Below are 25,917 nucleotides of genomic sequence, written 5' to 3'. Positions count from 1 at the left end.
TGAAGTTATCCACATTAGAAAAAATACCGTAGGGGCATCTGGGTGGCTCAGTGGGTTAAAGCCTCTGCCTTCGGCTCGGGTCATGATCCCAGGGTCCTGGGATCGAGACCCGCATTGGGCTCTCTGCTTAGCGGGAAGCCTGCTTCCTCCTCTCTCTCTGCCTGCCTCTCTGTCTACTTGTGATCACTGTCTGTCAAGTAAATAAATAAGATCTTTAAAAAAAAAAAAAAAGAAAGAAAAAATATTGTAATAGCAGTTCATAGTTGAGTAGATTGACTTTAATTTAAAAAGTTACATTCCAGTCAAGAAGACCAAAACTCAGTTTAGTCAGCATAGGCTTTAGTTAACATAGGCTTGGGAGCCTTTTAAAAAATTTGATATAGGGACGCCTGAGTGGCTTAGTCCTGGAGTCCTCCACTGGGCACCCTACTCAGCAGGGGGTCTGCTTCTCCCTCCCCGTCTGCCTATTGTTCCCCCTGCTTGTGCTCTCTCTCTGACAAATAAAATCTTTAAAAAAATATTAGATATAATGTGGATGGAATTAGATAATATATTAACTGTAATCCTGGTTTAGGGCATGCTCTCATTGGTTCGCACATAGCCTTGTTTTTGTTTTATTTATTTTTAAAGATTATTTATTTTAGGGAGATTGAGTGTGCATGTGGCTGGGGGCTGTGCAGAGGGAAAGAATCTAAAGCAGACTCCCCACTGAGTGCAGAGCCTGATGCTGGTCTCCATCCCAGGACCCTGAGATCACAAGGAACCAAAATCAAGGGTGGGACACTCAACCGATTGAGCCTCCCAGGCTTACTGTCTTTTTAAGAAATTAAGAAGCCCCTGTGAACCCACCATCAGAGCAAAAGGGTAATCCTTAATAATCTGCGTCTGACTTTTTTTTTAGGTTCTCTCACCCTCATGCCTCTCCCCTCCCCCCACAATTTACAATCTGAATTCTGTGTTTTCATTCTCTAGTTTTCTGGTTTTGTATAGCTTCATCACATCTTTAGGGATTCTTAGAAAGTATATCTTTTTGTTTTGGCTTTAATTTTACAAAAAAGACATTCTATATGTAATCATTTGGGACTTATTATTTTTGTTTAATATTGTATTGCTAAGATTTATCCATTTTGCTTCATGTCATTGTAGTTCCTTCACTTTGCTGAGTAATCATTATATTAAAGTAACATAGTTTGTTCATTCATTCTCCTGTGTATGGGCATTTTCCATGTTTTCTAGGTTTTTGCTACTGTGAACAATTTTGCTATGATCATTTAATACATGTCTTTTGTACAGGTAAGTTTCTCTTCATACGTACCTAGGAGTAAAACCCCTGGGTAATAGAGAATGGGATTATTCAATTTGTGGAAATTATACCAGACATGTTTTCCCACTATCAATCTATAAAAGACCCTGTGGACATACCCTTTCTAACACTTGGAAATGTCAGACTAAATTTGTGTTACTTGAATGGGTATAAATGCTATTACATTTTTATTGGTCTTGTGTTTTTTGTTTTTTTTTTTTCCTGTGAGGTGCTTGTTTGTGACCTTTGTTCCTGTTTTGTTTTGTTTTTTCTTTCACCTGGGTTGTTTGTGCTTTTCTTTGGGATTTTAAGTCGTCTTTATATAGTTTTGGTACTTTTGTTGGATGTATATATTCCAAAAGTCTTTTCAGTTTGTGACTTTCCATGTTTTTTGGGGTATTTTTGATGACCAAAAGTTATTGATTTTAATACACTTGAATTTATTTTATAGCCAACACTTCTGTATCTTGAAGGAATTGTTTTTTTTTTCTTATTTTATGTGCCAATATCTGTTAACATTGCACATGACATTTATTTCAAGGCCCGAGATTGCAGTGGTAGGACAACAGAGAAGGTGGAATGTAGCTTAAGATGTGAATAACACTCATTGCTCATCCCTAACCCCCAGTAGAAAATAAACCCTTGTTAAAAGCTGGTTTCACATTTGTGCTTTAATCCTGAGTGGAGGTCACTGGTCTGCTATCATGATTTTTTCCCTAACTTCTTACCATCCTGTATGTCTCTTGAATGATTTACCCTTTCTCTGGACGTATGGTTCAAAAAAATTTTTTTTAATAATGACTGTTGGTGAGAAAATGAATATGATCTTCCTGATTCATTTAGATGAACATTAAAAGGATGTTACATGGATATATTATTTATATTAGAAGTTATTTTTATTCTTGAATTTTAAAATAGTTGGAATAAAGCTTAAAGAAACTCGTATTAGCATTCTGTAATAAAACATTTTTGGAAGTTATTTTTCTGTACTTTGGTTTTAAGTTTCTAAAAAGGACTTCAATTAAATGCTGTTCTGCTATTCATGCAGCTTGTCACAAGCATATTTGTATATCAGGTACCCATATCTCCTGTCACTTCTGTATATTATGTACTTTGTTCTCTGGCAGATTTGAATTCGGAAATCTCCTCTCCTCCAGAGCATGAGTGCACATACATGTGCACACACACATACCCTGCTCTTTCAAAGCCATCCTTGTACATGTTTCTGCTGTTGGGAAAGTGCACAGAGAGAACTTCTTGTGTTTCATTAAAAAGAGTATCATTGTTGCCATCACTTAAATAACAAGAATTTGTGTAGGGCTTTATCAAGTGCTTTTATATGCATTTCCTCCCCTTTAATCCTTACCTAAAACATAGGTGATTGGCAGGGCAGCTTATAGTCCTACTTTAGACTGTGGTAATACTGAGGTTTGAAGACATAAAGTCAGCATGTTCCTGGTACATTAAGATACTTTGTATTTGTTGGATGGGTGGATGAGTGAATGAGTAAATGGTTAGTTATGCTCATCCTGATCCCCTTTGGATTATACCATTGCTTCAGATTTAGCTATGCCCCAGCAGAGGTCTTGATATATAGTAGAAACTAGGATGTTTATTGACTACAACTTCTGCTTCTGACTATGATGGAGTAACTGGTTCTGGACTAGCCTTTCTGCCATTAAAAAACATGAAACTGGACAAAATGTATGAGGCAGATCTTACAGGCTTTGGACAACAGGCCTGTGAATTGAAATTCATGAAATGAGTCTTGAGATTGCCCCTGTTTTCTGCCCAAGAACAATTTCCTGAGCTGGAATCTAAGCAGAGCATGGTGGCCTAACTGTATTGAGTCAGAATTTAGGGCAGCTAAAATGGCTAGAATCTTCAGGGCAGGACACGGGAGAAGAGGAAGTGCTATGGGAGGGGTTCCCAAATGTTTCTGTGTGGATTCCTCATGAATTATTGGTGAAGGGTAGAGCTGTCCATAGGGGAGAAAGGCTGGAATGTTTATCAGAGTGGCTGCTCCAGAGTTGGGAATGGAACAGAGATGCTAGAGGTTATATAGCTGTGGAATATTGGAGCTCTGGCCCAGGCAGAATTGAGAGAGAGAGAGACCTGATTGACACCCTGGGCATGTGGGTGAAACACTAGAAATACTATGAGGTAAAGCAAGGATTGGTAAACTCTGTTAATAAAATTTTATTCAAACACAACCACACCCACTTATTTTCGTTCTGCAGTGGCAAAGTTCAGTATTGCCACCAGGACTGTAGGTTTGCAGGCCTCCAGTGTTAATTCACTGCATGTCTCTGTAAGAAAAGATTTTCTGACTTTTCCTAGAGTAAAGCCTACTCTAAACCTTCCCATAACAAAGCCTATAATCAAATCCTGACAAATCTTCAGAGGAGACAGAACTTGGTAGTTGAGTTCTGCCAGGTTATGGAGACTTGGGAAACATCTTAGGCTTTCCATAGTTTTGCCCTAACGAAAGTACTACTTGATCTTTATTTAGAATTAGAGTGTCTCTAAGCATTTTTACCCCCTGTATTGTTTTGGGATCTTCAAATAGTGACAGTGACTCTAGCCTATACTCTCTAATACTTTGAAAGTCTTTGGCTATTCACCTGGATAAATCTATGTAGGAATATATATCATTCCATTAAATACACACACACACACACACACACACACACACAACCTTTTAGTCTTCTTTGATGGGGAAACTTTCTTGTATCTTGTATCCAACATTAGTATTTAGTTTAAATTGAAAAATTTGGTAATCCGCAAAGGCTTAAGAACTAAAATAATTTTCTGACTAAGAGGACCAAGGTTTGGGGCACCTGGGTGGCTGAGTTGTTAAGCATCTGCCTTTGGCTCAGGCCATGATTGCAGTGTCCTGGGATTGAGCCCTGCATCAGGCTCCCTGCTCAAAGGGGAGCCTGCTTCTCCCTCCCCAGCTCCCTGCTGCTTGTGTTTCTCTCTCTTACCATCTCTCTTTGTCAAATAAATAAGTAAAATCTTAAAAAAAAAAAAAAAAAGGACCAAGGTTCCTTTTTCTTTCTGAATATTTTATAGATGTGGGTATAATTTTAAAAACATTTTGAAATGTTGAATTGTTTTGGGCATATAGGCAAAATAGAATATAATAATATGTACTCACCACACACAACTTTTTCACAAGCTAGCATTTTGCCAAATTTGCTTTTTCTTAAGAAGTAGTACTCACAAACGTACCTTGTGTGTATCCCTCCTTGATGCTGTTCTTTTCCCCGTGATAACCACTCCTGAATTTTGTATGTCATTACCTTGAATGATTTTTACACTAAAAATAATTTATCTGTAAATTATATATAACATTATCTTATGCATTTTCAAGCTCTTTATAAAAGGAATCACTTTATACGCATTATTCTGCAGCTGGCTTTGTCACCCAACATTTTTGTGGGTTTAGAAATGATGAAAGGTATCACTGTAATGCATTAACTATACAATTTATAACTTCATTCTCTTGTTGATGGACATTTAGGTTTCCAGTGTTTTGTGATTATAAAAAAGTGCTGCTGTAAACATTGATTTTAACCTATCTTGCTGTGTTTTTGTTGGAGTTTCTATACATAATGTAACCAGAAATAGTATTGCTGCTGTAGGCTATCCGCACCTTTGCTTATTAGTTATTACTAAATTGCTCCCTAAGATGGTTTTATAGTTTTGGTTTTGTGCAGTTAATATAATGGATTCCCTAAAGCCCACAGGTTGTGCTGAAGGAAATATGACATGAAAATCTCATTTTTCTACAGGTAAATTGAAAATTGGCTGTTTAGATTCTTGGTAAATTTGTTCCTGTTTAAAACCTTCTTATGGAAGTATTTAAACATATACAAGTAGAGAGAGCGCCTGTGAACCATGGAGAACCCCTATGAGTTTGCAATAATTATCAACATAAATCCATTTTTATTTCACTATCCTGCAACCCCCCAGCTACATTATTTTAAAGAAAATTTCGGATTTTCAAATAGTATCATCTGTAAATACTGTGTATCTCTCAAATTAGATATCAACATCCCCACCAAGAGAAACTCACACGATACCGTTATCACCCTCTAGAGATAATTCCATAATGTTATTATTCCGTATTCAAATTTCCCAAGGTATCAAGTTTTTAGTTTTATCTACAGTATTTATATTACATTTAAAAACAGATACTTTCAAGGTTTAATATGTCTCCTATAAAATGTACTTGTAGATTTCTGATTTATTACAGAATCATGTTTAAACATAGTACCAAGGGCGCCTGGGTGGCTCAGTTGTTAGGCATCTGCCTTCTGTTGAATCAGGTCATGATCCCAGGGTCCTGGGATTGAGGCCCCGCATTAGAGGCATCAGGCTTCCTGCTCGGCAGGAAGCCTGCTTCTCCCTCTCCAACTCCACCTGCTTGTGTTCCCTCTCTCTGTGTGTCTCTCTCTGTCAAATAAATAAATCTTTAAAAATAAAAAATAAAAAAATAAACACATACCTAAGAAATGATCTGGGTATAGTCTAACCCTTTTACTTTATAAACAAAAGAATTGAGGCTCAGAGAGGTTGAGATTTGTTCAAAATTGGCTAGTTCATTTGTAGTGGAGCTGGAATTAGAAGGCAGATCTTCTGACCCTGAACGCATTGCCTTTTTTTTTTTTTTAAGATTTTCTTTATTTATTTGACAGAGAGAGAGATCACAAGTAGGCAGAGAGGCAGGCAGAGAGAGAGAGGGGGAAGCAGGCTCCCTGCTGAGCAGAGAGCCCGATTCGGGGCTTGATCCCAGGACCCTGGGACCATGACCTGAGCCGAAGGCAGGGGCTTTAACCCACTGAGCCACCCAGGCGCCCCTGAACGCATTGCTCTTAACACTAATTACATTGTATTGGCTGCCTTGTATACTTATTTAGTCCGTTACCTCTATCAATTTTTTAAAAGTTTTCTTATTTTTTAGTAATCTGTATCCCCAAAGTGGAGCTCAAACGCATGACCTGTATCAGTTTTGTAAATCTAGCATGTGGTTTTTTTTTCCCCAGTGGCTTTTCTTAAATATTAGACTGCTGTACTATCTGTGAAGTACTAATCTTGTGATTTACATCATAGTGTATTTTTAAAGGAATTTGTGAAAGGATTGAATTATAATATCAACACTTGTGCCAAAGATATTGAGCTGTTCTGAAAAGCTACTTGTCTTTTCTGACCTAGATACACAGTTTCCAACTGTGGCAGAGGATGCCAGAAACAGGAGAATGAGTGTTGGCAAGAGTCTGAAAATTAAATTATTTTATTACTGAAGGATCTAATCTGACTCTTAACTGTTATATATGAAAAAATTTTCTGTATCGACATAATACTTAGTGAATTTATGCATTTTTTGAGTCAAAACCAATTATTTGTTTTGCCAAGGTGAAGAGTAACTTCTATTTGTTTTAAAATTCATGATTTTTAACGTTATTGCTTGTTTATAACTAGATTGCAGGTTCTGAGGTTGTTTTGCAAACAGCTAATTAAGAAAAATTATCATGTCCATTCTCTCCAGATACAGTTTCTTTGCCATGCTCTGTTCTGTAGAATGGCAACAAAAAGTCTTTTGAGAACCAGAGACACCCTTTGAAGCTTGTTTACCAAGGTGCTGGTTTACCCTTCAGTGTTAAGTGTGCTGCAGTGGGCACAGGAAGACAGAGAATACTTGAATACTTAACTGTTTCTTGGCACATTCATTACTGTTTTTTCCTTTTGACCGAAATTGTCACAAGATCTGTAAATTTCAAAGAGATAGTCTGATGCCCTCTATCAGAGCTTTTTAGTAAAAAGAAAATAACTACTGAGGCATGTACAGTTCAGGTGTTACTTCATGTTTGATTGTGATACAAAGGACTAGATTTCAGGTTGAGCTTTTAGAGATCATTATGTAAAATTAAATACACACCTGGTCTTTGATTTACTCATGGGCACAGTGATGTGAATTGGAAAAGATGCTAGAGACTCAACCCCAGTTCTAAGGATGGCTCTGCTGATGTGTGATCATAGATCATTTAACATTTTTGTGTATTTGTACTTTCATATTTTAAAAGATTATAAAATGTATGCTATTTATTCCATTTTTCACTACTTTTCAGGGGGTTGTGAACATTGAATGTAATGCTTTATGAGAAAAATATTTTGAGAAATTCATTTGAATTTCTCTTTTGTGCCAAATACTGTTCTAGCTGTGTAAAACAAAGACTAAATGAAGATAACATGACAGTGGTAGATCCTATGGAGATGTAAACAAGTCAGAGATGTGCTGGAGGAGGGCTTGCTAGTTTATATAAGATGATCAAGGATAGGCTCATGATAAGGACATTTGAGAAGACACCTGAAAAAGTAGGGGAAGGAGGTATTTGGATATCTGTGACAATAAATAGCAAATGTAAAGGCTTCAAGGACGGGAAGATGTGAATTGTTAGAGAAATAGCAAGGATACCACTGTGGATAGAACACAGTGAAGAGGGGAACACTGGGGTATGTGGCCAAGAAGTTAGGGGCAATCAGATTGATTTATAGGCCATTATATGAGGTGTTTACAGGAGACCGGAAACCATTGGAGGGGTTTGAGCAAAGAATTGACATGACCTCTCAACAATAGCCGAATTATGGAAAGAGTTCATCATCAAATGTCCATCGACTGATGAATGGAAAAGAAGATGTGGTACACAGACACACAGAAGTATTACTCAGCCATCAAAAAGAATGAAATCTTGCCATTTGCAATGATGTGAATGGAGCGAGAGTGTATTATGCTAAGCGAGATAAGTCAGTAAGAGGAAGACAAATACCATAGGATTTCATTCCTATGTGGAATTTAAGAAACAAAAGAGATGAACATAGGGGTAAGGGGAAAAAAAGAGAGAGGGAGGCAAATCGTAAAAGACTCTTAAAATTACAGAGAACATTGGGGCGCCTGGGTGGCTCAGTGGGTTGGGCCTCTGCCTTCGGGTCAGGTCATGATCTCAGCATCCTGGGATCAAGCCCCTCATTGGGCTCTCTGCGGGGAACCTGCTTCCCCCTCTCTCTCTGCCTGCCTCTCTGCCTACTTGTGATTGCTCTCTCTGTCAAATAAATAAATAAAATCTTAAAAAAAAAAACTACGGAGAACAAACAGGGTTGCTGGAGGGGAGTTTGGTGGGGAATGGGCTAAGTGGGTGATGGGCATTAAGGAGGACACTTAAGGAGGGCACTTGTCATGGGCATTGGATGTTGTATCTACGTGATGAATCACTTAATTCTACTCCTGAAACTGATATTACACTATATGTTAACAGAATTTAAATAAAAACTTAAAAAAAAGAATAACATGACCTAATTTAAATTTTAAAGAAGAACACTCTGGATGCTATTGTTCTAGGTAAAGAGAACAGGGTAAAGGTGAAAGATTTGGTGATGGAGTAGATGTGATTATGATTGGGAGAGAGCTGTAAAGGATGACTTTTTGTCATAAGCTATTGGAGAAAAGGAGTAGTTGCCTTTTCTTGAGTGAGGGAACACTGGAAGGAGCAAAGTTTTTTTGAGGGGGGGTGGGACACATTTTAAGATGTTTATTAAATATCCTTGATTATGTATTTGAGTGTGAATCTGCAATTCAAGGTGATACAAATTTGGTGGTCCTTGGTGTATAGATAGTATTTAAAGCCTCAAGCCTGAGTGAGATTGTCAAGTGAGTACATGTACAATGGTGAAGGGATTCAGCATGAGGGCTGAGTCCGAGGCATTCCCGCATTTAGAGGCTCTGAAGATAAGAAAGAAAGGAGCCAGCAGAGTAATTTATGAAGTAGGAATAGAACTAAGAGTGGAGTTCTGGATGGAAGCCAAGGGAAGTAAAATGTTTCAAGTAGGGAGCAGTCAACTGTGTCACCTGTTAGTGAGAGAGGTCAACTAAGGTGAGGACTGAGAATTGTTCACAGTATTTAAACATCATGGGAGTCTTAGGAGACCTTGACAAGAGCTGTTCCAGTGGAACATTGGGGTGAGAGGCTGATGGGGGTGAATTTAAGAAAATGGGAGGAGAGGAAATGGAAACCAAAAATGTAAACTCAAAAGAGTTATGCTCTAAAAGGGGCAGAGAATTAGGGATGGGGAGCTAGAGGTTAAGGAAAATTATGCAAGAGAGAGAGAGCGTGCAAAGGGAGTGATTACTGAAGTCATATTCTTGAGTAGGCAAAAGGGGATGAGATTTAGTAGGGTTTGAGTTCAGTACTGTCCATAAATAAGAATAGGAACAATTCATTCATAGTGAAAAGGAGGAAGAATATGTGGGAAAAGATGCAGAGGGTTGGTATTTTGAATGAAATAGAAATCAGGATGAGCAGTCAATTGTGAGGCTATGGGATGGAGGCATAGGTGTTTGAAAAAAGACAAGGTGTAAAATAATCGTTAAGAAAGTGAATGCTTTCTTCTTTCTCTCTCTCTCTTTTTAAAAGACTTTATTTGAGAGAGAGAGAGAGCTCGTGTGCATGAGCGCAGGAAGGGCAGAGGGAAAGGGACAAGCAGACTCCCCACTGAGTGGGGAGCCTGGCAAGGGCTGACATGGGGCTGACATGGGGCTTGATCCAAGGACCCTGAGATCATGACCTGAGCTGAAGTGAGGTGCTTAACCCACAGAGCTACCCAGGTGCCCCTGAGTCCTTCCCTGCCCCCCTGCCCCCGCAATGGAGCTTCTTGGACATTGAAGGATGTTTAACATCCTGGGATACCAAATGCTAGGATTACTCACTAGTCATTATGACAACCAAGAAACTCTGCCTCACATTTTCAAATCCCCCAGGGTTGCAGTACTGTTTGAGAACTATTGATTGTTGGGCCTTTTGAGGATAGATCATGAATTTAGAAAAAAGACCAATAAGCATAGTTGTGTGATTTTTTTTTTTTTCTTCTCTCCTTAGTCACATCCAGCTGTCCAGGGTTATTGGTGTGGCATAGCCAAGGTTGGATTTAAGCAGGTTTGGAATTTTGCCAGGAGGGGTTAACAGAGGGAGTTGCTGGTGTAAATGAGTGACAGATCGATGGATTGTATAATTTCAGTCAGATAAGGACAGAGTGAGGGTGTGAAGAGGGTGGGGGATTGTGAAAGGTGGTTGGACCGGGGGATTAGCAGCCTTGGTGGGGAGTGGGTGTCTAAAGTAGGAAAGAAGATGAGAACATTGGGGGAAAGGAATATAAGGAATGGAGAGCCCAGAATTTTAGAAGGATCACCTCTGTTGTTACTGAAATTGCTAAGAATTATGCTAGGAGTAGGAAGTGATTGTGTTTGAGTGAGTTAAGTGGTAAAGTCCTGAAGGAATAAAGAGGGTTTGAGGGATTAATCCAAGATGGGTGAAATAAGTAAATAATGGAATTTCTGTTTATGGAGGAAGAGTCAGAAATTCCCTGTAAGTCACTGTGTTGATGACTGCCATGGAAATATATGGGAAGAGATGGTGACCTTTCAGATGGAATCTTCTTGTATTCTGCAATTAGGTGCTCTCTAAGGATTGAATTCAGATTTTTATTGAGCCTCCCTGAGTGCAGGTCATTGTAGGCGGTGCTGTGGAGGTAGAGTAAGTTACTTCATTAAGGAGCTTATGGTAAAAATAACTGAAGCCAGGTGTTATTAGGAAGTTGAAAAAATGCTGGATGGCTTAAAGAAGGAAGAAATTATATCGATCTCAAGTACTAGGTAAAGCTTCATGGAGAGGTAGATTTGAGATGGACAGTTAATGGATTTAATAATGACAGATCATGGTGGAGTAGAGGTTATATAGTCCAAGTAAGGGAAAGGTTTAATTTTAAAGCTTAGCAATAGGGGCGCCTGGGTGGCTCAGTTGGTTAAGGGTCTGCCTTTGGCTCAGGTCATGATCCTGGGGTCCTGGGATCAAGCCCCACATCAGGCTCCCTGCTCAGTGGGGAGCCTGCTTCTTCTCCCTCTGCCCCTCCCCCTGCTTGTACGTGCACACACACACACACTCTCTCTCTCTCTCTCTCTCTCTCTCTCTCTCTCTAAGTAAATTAAAAAAAATTTTTTTTTGAAGATTTTATTTATTTGACAGATCACAAGTAGGCAGAGAGGCAGGCAGAGAAAGAGGGGGAAGCAGGCTTCCAGCTTAACAGAGAGCCCGATGCGGGCCTTGATCCCAAGACCCTGAGATCATGACCTGAGCCGAAGGCAGAGGCTTAACCCACTAAGCCACCCAGGCGCCCTAAAGTTTAAAAAATTTTAAATAAAACTTAGTAGTAGCACATTGCAAGATGTTCTGGGGAGTAGTCATTATACTTGTTTTGGCTGGAACTACAGTGATGAGAGGAAGGACAGGGAAAGGATTACATTAGTGTTGTATTATGGAGGACCTTGGTGCCACACAGAGTGGATGAATAGAATGCTGGTTGATTATGTAATGATTAGTCATTGACGTTTTTGAAGGGGAACTTGACATTCTCCAGGTTAAGTTTCCCCCAAAGAAGGGCTGGAGTGGGGAGAGAATAGTGTAGGATAGGGTAAGTTCCTCTAAATGGTAAAACATGGGGCACCTAGGTGGCTCAGTTGGTTAAGTGTCTGCTTTTGGCTCAGGCTACCGTCCTGGGATGGAGTCCCTCATGGGGCTCCTTGCTTAGCAGGGAGCCTGCTTCTCCCTCTGCCTCTGCCCCTCCCCATTTGTGCTCCCATTTTCTCTCTATCAAAATAAATAAATAAAATCTATTTAAAAATAGTAAAACATGGCAAAGCTAGACGTTGTAGTGTTTAAGATTTCAAAATATAGGTATCTTTGATTTGGAAACGTCTTTGGTAGTAAAGCAAGGATCAGAACCTAGGATTTCCATTTTCATGCTGTGTCCCTTTTCTTGTTTTTAATTCAAGGAGCTTGCCTTATTTATAAGTTTTCTATACTTGGCTTTCAGAACAGCACAGTCTTATTTTATTTTCTTCCTACCTCTTAGGCCACCCCTTCTCTGACTGTAGTTGTGCCTCTTCTGCTTTCTCCCATTCATTGGTATACTTACCTACTCCCTTGGTGATCTTGTGGCTTTATATGCTACCTTTATGCCAAAAAATACCAACTGTATATCCTAATCCAGACCTCTCTTCTAAACTATAGGTTCATATCCAGTTGCCTACTTAAGATATCAGTATCTGGAATTCAGTATGTACAGAGGTGAATTCCTAATCTTAATCCCCCAAACCTGCTCTCCTTTTACCTTTCCTAACTCATCTGCTGAAGCCAAAAACCTTGAAGTTAGTCCTGATGCTTTCAGCTCACTCATACTCACACATCCATTTTGCTGGAAAGCCCTGTCATCTTTCCTTTCAGAATATATACATAATCTGATCACTAAACCTCCCAGTGGTCTCCTTCCTTCCACTCTTGGCTTCTCTATTATATATTCCAAGATGGCTATCATAGTGACCTTTTAGAAATACGAGTCTGATATTATCACTTCTCTGCTTAAAACCCTTCAAGGGCTCTCCATCTCACTCAGAGTGAAAGCCACAGTGTTTAAAGTGACTGGAAAGACCCCCAGTATTAAGAGCTGACAAACTTTGGTCCATGAACCAAATATGGCCCACTGCCTGTTTTTGTATGATCTGCAGGCTAAGAATGGTTTTTATGTTTTAAAATGGTTTAAAAAATTGATATTTTGTGATGTGAACATTATATGAAATCAAGATTTCTGTGCCTCTAAATAAAGTTTTATTGGGATATATCCACTCCCATTTGTTCACATCTTGTCTGTGGCTACATTTGTACAATAAAGGCAGAGTTGAGTAGTTATGACCTCATGGCTTGAAAAGCTATTTAATATCTAGTCCTTTAGAGAAAAAATTTGCTCACCTCTGCCCTTAGTAATCTGGCCCTTCACTATCACCCTCTGTCCTTGCTGCCCTTTTCTTTTCTCTTCCTTTCTTCCTTCCTTCCTTCCATCCTTTCTTTTTCTTTTCTTTTTTTAAAAAGATTTTTATTTATTTATTTGAGAGAGAAAGAGAGAGCATGGGCACACAAACTGGCGGGGTTGGGGGGGAGGGTAGCAGAGGGAGGGAAAGAGAAGCAGTCTTTCCACTGAGCAGGGAGCCTGATGTGGGACTTGATCCCAGCACCCCAGCATCATGACCCCAGCTGAAGGCAGATGCTCAACTGACTGAGCCACCCCAGTGCCCCCTTGCTACCCTTTTCTTCTTCTCCTCACCCTTCTCTTGCTATCCAGCCACAATGGCCTCCTTGTTCATCCACTTCACCAAGCACATTCTTCCTTCCCCTGCCAGGAATGCTCATTCTGCAGATACCTGCATGGCTAACTCCCCTACCTCTTCAGTTCTTTGCTTGGGTGTCATCTTCTCAGTAAGGGCTGACCATCTGTGTAAAACTGCATTCCTCTCCGAATACTGCCTCAGTGGTACTTTCACTGCCCCTCTTCTCTTTCTTTTCCACACCACTTCACACCTTGTAAATACTGTTTACTTACTTCTGCATTTATGGCTTCATTGTTTTTCCCTCTCTCTTCTTAAACAACAAAGGCGGGGATTTTTGTCTGTTTTGTTCACTGATGCATCATAGTCGCTGGATATTAGAGGTGCTCAGTAAAGACTTGTTGAAATGAATTGAATTATTGGTTCTTTAACCAAATGGGCCATCTAACAGGGTGGTGCAGTTTTGTCACGTAACTATTCTGTCAAGGACTGGGAAAGACTGGGGTCCATTTATTTCAGTGAGGAAGTACATTTTCCTGTTAACCATTTCCTTCGATGGGTTACTTGCTAATGTCTTTTCCATCTTGCTCAGGGACAGTCAGTATGTATTCAGAAAGTGTTCTGGTTCAACTTTTGCTGGCTCCAACAGCCCATTCTATGTTAGGGTTATAGCCATGGGTATATCACTCTTGTTTAACTGTTAATTGATAAAGGGCCTTTTGACTTGATCCCAGTATTGCAAGGCTTCAAATGCTATGGTGGGATTGAACTTTTCCTTCTTCTGGGTGTTTGGGGTAGGGATGAATAGCTAGATTTTTGGAGTAGGTGTATGTGATTTATAGGTTTTTCAGTTTTGCTTTCCCCTATGTGCCTTAGGAAATTTCCAGAGGAAAATACTGAAATTCTGTGTTCTTCTCATGTGAATATTATACACAAACTCAATAACACCATGTAGAGACAGTTTATTTGAAGGGTTTTGGGGAAGGAGTGTTTGTCCTTTGTGTGTCTGAGTTGATACATCCCCTGTTGTATTCCCTGTACTACCAACCGTAGTGCCAAGTACACAATAGACAATTAATTAGTATGTATTTGGTCATAAATCTCATATAATTTATCTTAAAGTAATATTCTTGGAGTATCAGTGAGGTCTTTTTCTAATTTTATCTTGCCCATCTTTAATATAGTGGACATGTGATTGTTTCATAATGAAGAAGTAGAACCCAGATATTTTATTTATACATAGCCTCTTTGGAGAGGTTACATGTATTAGTATTAACAAAAAATAAAGTTTTCTACTCCACTACTATTTTGAGAGTAGTAAGTAATTTCCTGGATTTTTATATCACAGTGTTTGCAAGACATTACTTGGAATTTCTTAAGAAAGTAAGTGTATTGTAATAATTATTTGCCTTAATATTTAGTATTTTCTCTTAATTGCTTTTCAGAAAAATGCCTAAATATTTGACTTAGTTTTATAGTATAAATATAGAGAGCATAGTCATTCTTCAGTTTTGAGGTTTGCTTGTAGGAAAAGGGTCTAATATTGATACCTATAAAAACCTAGCTTTGTGGGCTGGGTAGTCTGACCTATAAAGCCTTTCACCTTTAAAGGTCAGTTAAAACAAAGATACCACCACTAAGAGGATGACCCATGGAAGAAAAAGTTGATGAGTTGGACTTTATACAGTTAAAAACTTCTGCTCAATGAAAGACACTGTTAAGATGATGAAAAGAGCAGTCACAGGGAGAAAATCTTTGCAAAACACCTATCTGACAAAGGATTGCTACCAGAATATATAAGAACTCTCAAAACTAAACACCAAGAAAACAGACAACCCCATCAAAAAATGGGTAGAAGATCTGAACAGACACCACACAAAAGATGATGTACAGATGACAAATAAGTATATGTAAAGACACACAGCATCATGTTATCATGGAATTCCAAATTAAGCAAAAGTGAGATACTACTACGTAGCTATTAGAATGGCTCAAATCCGAAATCTTGACAACACCAAATACTGATGAGGATGTGGTACAACAGGGACCTCATTTATTGCTGGTGGGAATGTAAAATGGTACAGCCATGCTGGATGAAGGAGTCTGGAAGTTCTTTCCTTCCTCTGTCCTTCCTTCCGTCCTTCCTCCTGCCTTCCTTCCTTCCAGATTTTGTTTATTTATTTGAGAGAGAGAGAGAAGGAAGCAAACATGAGTAGGGGAGGGGCAGAGAGGGAGAAGCAGACTCCCTACTAAGCAGGGATCCCAACTAGGGGTCCGATCCCAGGACCCCAAGACCACAACCTGAGCTGAAGGCAAACACCCAACTTACTGAGCCATGCAGGCGCTCCTGGAAGTTTCTTACAAAGCTAATTTAAACATTGTCTTACTGCATGATCCCATTATTTTGTTCCTTGGTATTTACCCAAATAGCTTGAAAACGTATATCCACACAAAAACCTGCACATGGATGGGTCAAGATGGCGGAGAAGTAGCAGGCTGAGACGACATCAGGTAGCAGGAGATCAGCTAGATAGCTTATCTAACCATTGTGAACACCTATAAATCCAACGGGAAATCGAAGAGAAGAAGAGCAACAATCCCAGAAACAGAAAATCGATCACTTTCTGAAAGGTAGGACCTGCGGAGAAGTGAATCCAAAGCGACGGGAAGATAGACCCCGGGGGGAGGGGCCGGCACCCGGCAAGCGGCGGAGCGACGGAGCACAAAACCGGGACTTTTAAAAGTCGGCTCCACTGGGAGACATCGCTCCAGAGGCTAAACTGGGGGGAAACCCAGGCGGGGTCAGCATAACCCCAGGACCCGCGGGGTCACAGAAGGACTGGGGGTGTCTGAGTGCCGCAGAGCTCGCAGGTATTAGAGCGGGGAAGCCGGCTATAGCGACAAAGCCGAGGAGTGAGCTCTAAGCCCGGGGTTACCTTCTGCCGGTCGCAGGCTGGGTGGGCTCGGAGCGCGGCCGGAGGCCGCGGAGACAAAAGCGACCCGGCGCTTTTCTCCAGCTCCAACAATTGACTGCTTTCCTCGAGGCGCGACCGCAAGCCAGGGAGGCGGGGCTATTGGGCGCTTTGCTCTGAGAGCGCACTGAGGAGCGGAACCCCAAGCTCTCGGCTCCTCCGGGCCGAGAGATTGGGAGGCCGCCATCTTCATTCCCGTCCTCCGGAACTCTACGGAAAGCGCTCAGGGAACAAAAGCTCCCGAAAGCGAACCCAAGCGGATTACTTAGCCCGGCCCCTGGCAAGGGCGGTGCAATTCCGCCTGCGGCAAAGACACTTGAGAATCACTACAACAGGCCCCTCCCCCAGAAGATCAACAAGAAACCATCCAAAACCAACTTCAGTCACCAAGAACAGCGGAATTCCACAGCAGGAGAAAGCAAATCCTACCTGGACAAAATGACAAGGCGGAAAAACTCACCTCAAAAAAAAGAACAAGAGGCCGTACCGAAGGCTGGAGACCTAATCAATACAGACATAGGTAGCATGACAGATCTAGAGTTCAGAATGACAATTCTCAAGGTTCTAGCCGGGCTCGAAAAAGGCATAGAAGATATTAGAGAAACCCTCTCCGGAGAGATAAAAGCCCTTTCTGGAGAAATAAAAGAACTAAAATCTAACCAAGTTGAAATCAAAAAAGCTATTCATGAGGTGCAATCAAAAATGGAAGCTCTCACTGCCAGGATAAATGAGGCAGAAGAAAGAATTAGTGACATAGAAGACCAAATGACAGAGAATAAAGAAGCTGAGCAAAAGAGAGACAAACAACTACTGGAACACGAGGAGAGGATTCGAGAGATAAGTGACACCATAAGACGATGCAACATTAGAATAATTGGGATTCCAGAAGAAGAAGAAAGAGAGAGGGGAGCAGAAGGTATATTGGAGACAATTATTGGAGAGAATTTCCCTAATATGGCAAAGGGAACAAACATCAAAATCCAGGAGATGCTAAGAACGCCCCTCAAAATCAATAAAAATAGGTCCACACCTCGTCACCTGATAGTAAAATTTACAAGTCTTAGCGACAAAGAGAAAATCCTGAAAGCAGCCCGGGAAAAGAAGTCTGTAACATACAAGGGTAAAAACATTAGATTGGCAGCGGACCTATCCACAGAGACCTGGCAGGCCAGAAAGAACTGGCATGATATATTCAGAGCACTAAACGAGAAAAACATGCAGCCAAGAATACTATATCCGGCTAGGCTATCATTGAAAATAGAAGGAGAGATAAAGAGCTTCCAGGACAAACAAAAGCTGAAAGAATTTGCAAACACCAAACCAGCTCTACAGGAAATATTGAAAGGGGTCCTCTAAGCAAAGAGAGACCCTAAAAGGAGTAGATCAGAAAGAAACAGAAACAATATACAGTAACAATCATCTTACAGGCAATACAATGGCACTAAATTCATATCTCTCAATAGTTACCCTGAATGTTAATGGGCTAAATGCCCCAATCAAAAGACACAGGGTATCAGAATGGATAAAAAAACAAAACCCATCCATATGCTGCCTACAAGAAACTCATTTTAGACCCGAAGACACCTCCAGATTTAAAGTGAGGGGGTGGAAAACAATGTACCATGCTAATGGACATCAGAAGAAAGCTGGGGTGGCAATCCTTATATCAGATCAATTAGATTTTAAGCCAAAGACTATAATAAGAGATGAGGAAGGACACTATATCATACTCAAAGGGTCTGTCCAACAAGAAGATCTAACAATCTTAAATATCTATGCCCCTAACATGGGAGCAGCCAACTATATAAACCAATTAATAACAAAATCAAAGAAATACATCGACAGTAATACAATAATAGCAGGGGACTTTAACACTCCCCTCACTGAAATGGACAGATCATCTAAGCAAAAGATCAACAAGGAAATAAAGGCCTTAAATGACACACTGGACCAGATGGACATCACAGATATATTCAGAACATTCCATCCCAAAGCAACAGAATATACATTCTTCTCTAGTACACATGGAACATTCTCCAGAATAGACCACATCCTGGGTCATAAATCAGGTCTCAATCAGTACCAAAAGATTGAGATCATTCCCTGCATATTTTCAGACCACAATGCTCTGAAGCTCGAACTCAATCACAAGAGGAAATTTGGAAAGAACGCAAATACATGGAGACTAAACAGCATCCTTCTAAAAAATGAATGGGTCAACCAGGAAATTAAAGAAGAATTGAAAAAATTCATGGAAACAAATGATAATGAAAACACAACAGTTCAAAATCTGTGGGACACAACAAAGGCAGTCCTGAGAGGAAAATATATAGCAGTGCAAGCCTTTCTCAAGAAACAAGAAAGGTCTCAAATACACAACCTAACCCTACACCTAAAGGAGCTGGAGAGAGAACAACAAAGAAAGCCTAAACCCAGCAGGAGAAGAGAAATCATAAAGATCAGAGCAGAAATCAATGAAATAGAAACTAAAAAAACAATAGAACAAATCAACAAAACTAGGAGCTGGTTCTTTGAAAGAATTAATAAGATTGATAAGCCCCTGGCCAGACTTATCAAAAAGAAAAGAGAAAGGACGCAAATAAATAAAATCATGAATGAAAGAGGAGAGATCACAACCAACACCAAAGAAATACAAACAATTATAAGAACATACTACGAGCAACTCTATGGCAACAAATTTGACAACCTGGAAGAAATGGATACATTTCTAGAGATGTATAAACTACCACAACTGAACCAGGAAGAAATAGATAACCTGAACAGACCCATAACCAGTAAGGAGATTGAAACAGTCATCAAAAATCTCCAAACAAACAAAAGTCCAGGACCAGACGGCTTCCCAGGGGAATTCTACCAAACATTTAAAGAAGAATTAATTCCTATTCTCCTGAAACTGTTCCAAAAAATAGAAATGGAAGGAAAACTTCCAAACTCATTCTATGAGGCCAGCATCACCTTGATCCCAAAACCAGACAAGGATCCCACCAAAAAAGAGAATTACAGACCAATATCCTTGATGAACACAGATGCGAAAATTCTCACCAAAATACTGGCCAATAGGATCCAGCAGTACATTAAAAGGATTATTCACAACGACCAAGTGGGATTTATTCCAGGGCTGCAAGGTTGGTTCAACATCCGCAAATCCATCAATGTGATACAATACATTAATAAAAGAAAGAGTAAGAACCATATGATACTCTCAATAGATGCTGAAAAAGCGTTTGACAAAGTGCAGCATCCCTTCCTGATTAAAACTCTTCAAAGTGTAGGGATAGAAGGCACATACCTCAACATTATCAAAGCCATCTATGAAAAACCCACCGCAAATATCATTCTCAATGGAGAAAAACTGAAAGCTTTTCCGCTAAGGTCAGGAACACGGCAGGGATGTCCGTTATCACCACTGCTGTTCAATATAGTACTAGAAGTCCTAGCCTCAGCAATCAGACAACAAAAAGAAATTAAAGGCATCCAAATCGGCAAAGAAGAAGTCAAACTATCACTCTTTGCAGATGATATGATACTATATGTGGAAAACCCAAAAGGCTCCACTCCAAAACTGCTAGAACTTATACAGGAATTCAGTAAAGTGTCAGGATATAAAGTCAATGCACAGAAATCAGTCGCATTTCTTTACACTAACAACAAGACAGAAGAAAGAGAAATTGAGGAGTCAGTCCCATTTACAATCGTACCCAAAACCATAAGATACCTAGGAATAAATCTAACCAAAGAGGCAAAGAATTTATACTCAGAAAACTATAAAGTACTCATGAAAGAAATTGAGGAAGACACAAAGAAATGGAAAAATATTCCATGCTCATGGATTGGAAGAACAAATATTGTGAAAATGTCTATTTTACCTAAAGCAATCTACACATTTAATGCAATCCCTATCAAAATCCCATCCATTTTTTTTAAAGAAATAGAACAAATAATCCTAAAATTTATATGGAACCAGAAAAGACCTCGAATAGCCAAAGGAATATTGAAAAAGAAAGCCAAAGTCGGTGGTATCACAATTCCAGACTTCAAGCTCTATTACAAAGCTGTCATCATCAAGACAGTATGGTACTGGCACAAAAACAGACATATAGACCAATGGAACAGAATAGAGAGCCCAGAAATAGACCCTCAACTCTATGGTCAACTAATCTTCGACAAAGCAGGAAAGAATATCCAATGGAAAAAAGACAACCTCTTCAACAAATGGTGCTGGGAAAATTGGACAGCCACATGCAGAAAAATGAAATTGGACTATTTCCTTACACCACACACGAAAATAGACTCAAAGTGGATGAAGGACCTCAATGTGCGAAAGGAATCTATCAAAATCCTTGAGGAGAATGCAGGCAGCAACCTCTTTGACCTCCACCGCAGCAACTTCTTCCTAGGAACATCGCCAAAGGCGACAGAAGCAAGGGCAAAAATGAACTATTGGGATTTCATCAAGATCAAAAGCTTTTGCACAGCAAAGGAAACAGTTAACAAAACCAAAAGACAACTGACAGAATGGGAGAAGATATTTGCAAACGACATATCAGATAAAGGGCTCGTATCCAAAATCTATAAAGAGCTTATCAAACTCAATACCCAAAGAACAAATAATCCAGTCAAGAAATGGGCAGAGGACATGAACAGACATTTCTGCAAGGAAGACATCCAGATGGCCAACAGACACATGAAAAAATGCTCCACATCACTCGGCATCAGGGAAATACAAATCAAAACCACAATGAGATACCACCTCACACCAGTCAGAATGGCTAAAATTAACAAGTCAAGAAATGACAGATGCTGGCGAGGATGCGGAGAGAGGGGAACCCTCCTACACTGTTGGTGGGAATGCAAGCTGGTGCAACCACTCTGGAAAACAGTGTGGAGGTTCCTCAAAAAACTGAAAATAGAGCTACCCTACGACCCAGCAATTGCACTCCTGGGTATATATCCTAAAGATACAAACGTGGTGCTCCGAAGGGGCACGTGCACCCGAATGTTTATAGCAGCAATGTCCACAATAGCCAAACTGTGGAAAGCGCCTAGATGTCCATCAACAGATGAATGGATAAAGAAGATGTGGTATATATACACAATGGAATACTATGCAGCCATCAAAAGACATGAAATCTTGCCATTTGCGACGACGTGGATGGAACTAGAGGGTATCATGCTTAGCGAAATAAGTCAATCGGAGAAATATAACTATCATATGATCTCTTTGATATGAGGAAGTGGAGATGCAAGGTGGGGGGGTTTGGGGGGAGGTAGGAGAAGAAAAAATGAAAAGATGGGATTGGGAGGGAGACAAACCATAAAAGACTCAATCTCAAGAAACAGACTGAGGGTTGCGGGGGGGAAGGGGGATGGGAGAGGGTGGTGGGGAAATGGACATTGGGGAGGGTATGTGCTATGATGAGTGCTGTGAAATGTGTAAACCAGACGATTCACAGACCTGTACCCCTGGGGATAAAAATACATTATATGTTTATTAAAATAAAAAAAAAAAAAAAAGAATATTGAAAAAAAAAAAAAAAAACCTGCACATGAATATTTTTGGCAGTTTTATTCATAATTACTAAAACTAGAAAGCAACCAAGATGTCTTAAAGTGGGTGAATGAATAAACTGGTGCATCCAGACATTGGAATACTATTCAGTGATAAAAAGAATTGTCATGGAGCAATCTTAAATGTGTATTGCTAAATGAAAAAGGCCAATCTGAAAAGACTATATACTGTATGGTTTTAACTATATGATATTTGGAAGAGGGAGGGTTGAGTAGGTGGAGCATGGGATTTTTAGGGCAGTGAAGCTGTCCTGTATAATTCTGTAATGGTGGATACATGTCATTATACATTTGTCAAAACTCACAGAATGTACAACACAGAACCCTAATGTAAACTGTGGACTTTAGTTAATAATGGGTTGTTCATCAGTTGTAACAATGTACCACACTGATGTAAGATGTTAATAGTAGGGAAAACCGTGTGGTAGGGAGAAGGGGTATACAGGATTTTCTCTACTTTCCACTCAGTTTTTTCTATAAACATAAAACTGTTAAAAAGAAATCCATTAATTGAAAAAGCAGTGCTTGATTGAAAGTGCTACACATTCACATATGTGCCTACATTCTACCTGTTGCATAAAGCTACTCTTATTTATTAATAAGTAGAGCACATCTAATATTTTTCTAGGCTCTGTTTCTTTAAAGATTTTTTTTTTAATTTATTTGACAGATATCACAAGTGGGCAGAGAGGCAGGCAGAGAGAGAGAGGGGGAAGCAGGCTTCCCGCTGAGCAGAGAGCCTGATGTAGGGCTCGATCCTAGGACCCTGGGATCATGACCTGAGCTGAAGGCAGAGGCTTTAACCCACTGAGCCACCCAGGCGCGCCCCTAGGCTCTGTTTTTAAAAGTACACATATTGTTTGCTATTTCAGGGTTTTCCCCCCACTTCTGAAGTTATTTATTGAGTGTATACTTTTTGTCAGAAACTTTCAGGTATTTTTCATTTAGTTTGAAGTAGATACTATTTACCCCATTGCCCAGATGAAAAAGCTGTGACTCAGAGAAATGAAGTGGCAAGGCTGGTGCTTGAATGTAGGCCTGTTTGGCTTTAAAACCTGTGTGCTATATATAGCCTTTGTAACTCACAAAGACATATTTTTTGAAATTGCTGAAGTTTATCCCCTAATGTAAGTATAAGTGCCTTTAGAGTGAAAATGCCATTGAAAGAGATTGTCTAGGTTTCAGTCTTGGCTTTTTTTTTTTTTCAATCTTGGCTTTACTGCCTACTTCTGTTTTGTGTTTTTAATTAGGTTGTATTGCCTCTTTATGCTCTAGTTTCCTTATGTGTTGAATGGAGGTAGTAATTGAAATTGTGAGGATTAAATGAGTTAATGTATGAAGAGCTTTTAGAATAGTGCCTGGTACAGAATATGAGTTACATAAATACTAGCTATTAATTAGTAGTGGAACATTTCCTTATTTCATAGATAAAAGAAACTGAGAACCAAAGAAATTAAATGATTTTCTGAGTCTTAAAACTTTCTAACGTCACATAGCTATTAAATGGCAAAGTTGAGTTTTTTTTCATTTCAAGGCCAGAATTTTATCTACCGTTAACGGGTTTTATTGTTTTTGTTGTTGTTTTTTTTTTTTAAGATAAACTCTAAAAATGTGTTGCAGTTTCTCTCTGCTTACAGTACACCAAATATAATTTAAAAAAATTTTTTTTTTTTTGTCACTCAGGTTGATATAGTAGGGGAAGAGCATTGGGCTGTAACTTAGGTTCTGGATCAAGAGGCCTGAGTCCCTGGGTTAGTTGTGTGACTTTAATATCTCTTTAGCTCATTTGTAAATCGAAGGGTGGATGAAATTGGGCCAGATGATTTCTAAGTTGCTTTTATAGCACGAACAATGTGATCTTGAGATACGCTGCTTTTATCATGGATTATTGCACTATACTATAATACTCTGAAGTTCACAGAACTGCTTGATTTATGTGTAGAGTGGTTCTCTCTGTGCTAAACGACTGAAGAATGCTGTATTTTGGTATTGTTGATCCACAGTTTCTCCACTACATCCACTTTTTCTTAGCTTCTTCCCTTTTTCTTTTTCTTTTTCTTTTCCTTTCTTTTAAAATTTTTATTTATTTTATTTGAGGGGCAGGGAAAGAGAGGGAGAAGCAGACTCCCTGCCAAGCAGGGAGCATGACATGGGGCTGGATCCCAGGATCCTGGGATCATAACCTGAGCCAAAGGCACTTAACTGATTGAGCTACCCAGGCACCCCTCTTTCCTGCCTTCAATTTACTTTGTTAATACAGATGAATTTTTGGCTTTACCTTTTTACAGAGTGAAGCACATGAACTTTGCTGCCAGTTCTCAAATGAACACATAGCGGTCTTTTTTGGCTGCTGTATTCACAGATAAATATTGAATGGCTGAATCCCCTAGAACGGTGAAGTGGGGTTGGGAGTGGGAGATGCTGAAGACTTCTTTGTGTAGTGCGATCTTTGTACAAAAGGATCTTTGAGATGTGTCTTACCATGGGATCATGTGGTTAGATTGTTTCTTGACTTTGTTGTATGAAAAGACCCTGTGAATTACAGCATGTTTGTGTTCCCACCCTACCTTTGTGTGATATGTATAATAAAGTAAGTCTGATTGATTAATTCAGTTACATGATTTTTTTTTTTAAATCAACTTTTGCTAGCTTATTTCAGGTGGATTTTGTAGAGTCAGGGAAGTTGACGACAGGATATGAATAGTTTTGCATGTAGGTCACAGCTGAGTATCATTTGTGGGTCTCTTTTTTCATGTGCAGTATTGGGGAGCCTTAAATGTAAGTTTCCTGGTTTCAAAAACTCAAAAAGGACTTAAAAACTTTGTTTAGATTTATTTATTTGAGAGAGAGAGAGAGAGCGTGTGAGCAGGGAGGGGGAGGGGTGCAGGGAGAGAGTCTTAGTGGCTCTCGATCTTCCAACTGTGAGATCATGACCTTGTTGGAAACCGAGACCCAGATGCTTAACTGACTGTGCCACCCAGGCGCCCCAAGGATTTTTTTCTTTAAGAGAGCAGCTGATAGTATTAGGAAACTTACAGACAGAAGTATAGGGGGTTTCCTTATTTAAAGGAAATTTAAAGGAAAGATATTGAGATGAAGAGGAAGCTACTTTTTTTTTTTAAGAGTTTTTTTATTTATTTGATAGTGAGAGAGAGTATAAAAGGGAAGAAGGTCAGAGGGAGAAGCCCACTCCCTGCAGAGCTAGGAGCCCGAGGCAAGACTCGATCCCGGGACTCCGGGATCATGACCTGAGCTGATGGCAGTTGCTTAACCACCCAGGCGCCCGAGGAAGCTATTTTTTTTTGTGAGTTTATACATACCATGGTGTGTAAATAACTTCTGATAGCCACACAGCTAAGCATGTATTCTTATTGGATGGTTGCTGTCTACTTTTGTTTGTTTGTTTTTTAACATCTGGGCTTGTAATTTTATGAGGATTTCATCAGTGCTCAGAAGAGTTTCCTTTTACCCTACCTGGAATAAAACTTCATAAAGATGGAGTAAAGGGGTAAGAGAATAGTGATAGACCTCTGAGCAGATATACACAGTGGGATTTTGGTGAGAGTCATCCGTGGGTAATGAAGTCAGGATCTAGTGAAGATTCAGGAGTTTGTGATAACAGCACTTACAGGTTGAAGTCAGGAGTCAGGGTCTCTCAGGAGTTAGGGGAACAGAGCCAAAAAAGCATTCTAAATTTTAGGCCTAAAAATGATTAAGGAAGGGGCTCCTGGGTGGCTCAGTGGGTTAAGCCTCTGCCTTCGGCTCAGGTCATGATCTCAGGGTCCTGGGATCGAGCTCCGCATCAGGCTTTCTGCTCGGCAGGGAGCCTGCTTCCCTCTTTC

At 39.8% G+C, this 25,917-nt stretch overlaps 1 protein-coding gene across 3 annotated transcripts in view; it reads left to right on the top strand.

The window, feature by feature from the left end:
* The window catches only part of STRBP (spermatid perinuclear RNA binding protein), a 150,099-nt gene that overhangs the window by 51,477 nt on the left and 72,705 nt on the right, over window positions 1–25,917 (top strand). The window lies entirely within an intron of this gene.

The sequence above is a fragment of the Martes martes genome, assembly GCF_963455335.1.
Source record: "Martes martes genome assembly, chromosome: 12".
Lineage (NCBI taxonomy): Eukaryota > Metazoa > Chordata > Mammalia > Carnivora > Mustelidae > Martes > Martes martes.
The sequence above is the reverse complement of the archived record's forward strand: the minus strand, read 5'-3'. Positions and strand labels throughout refer to the sequence as shown.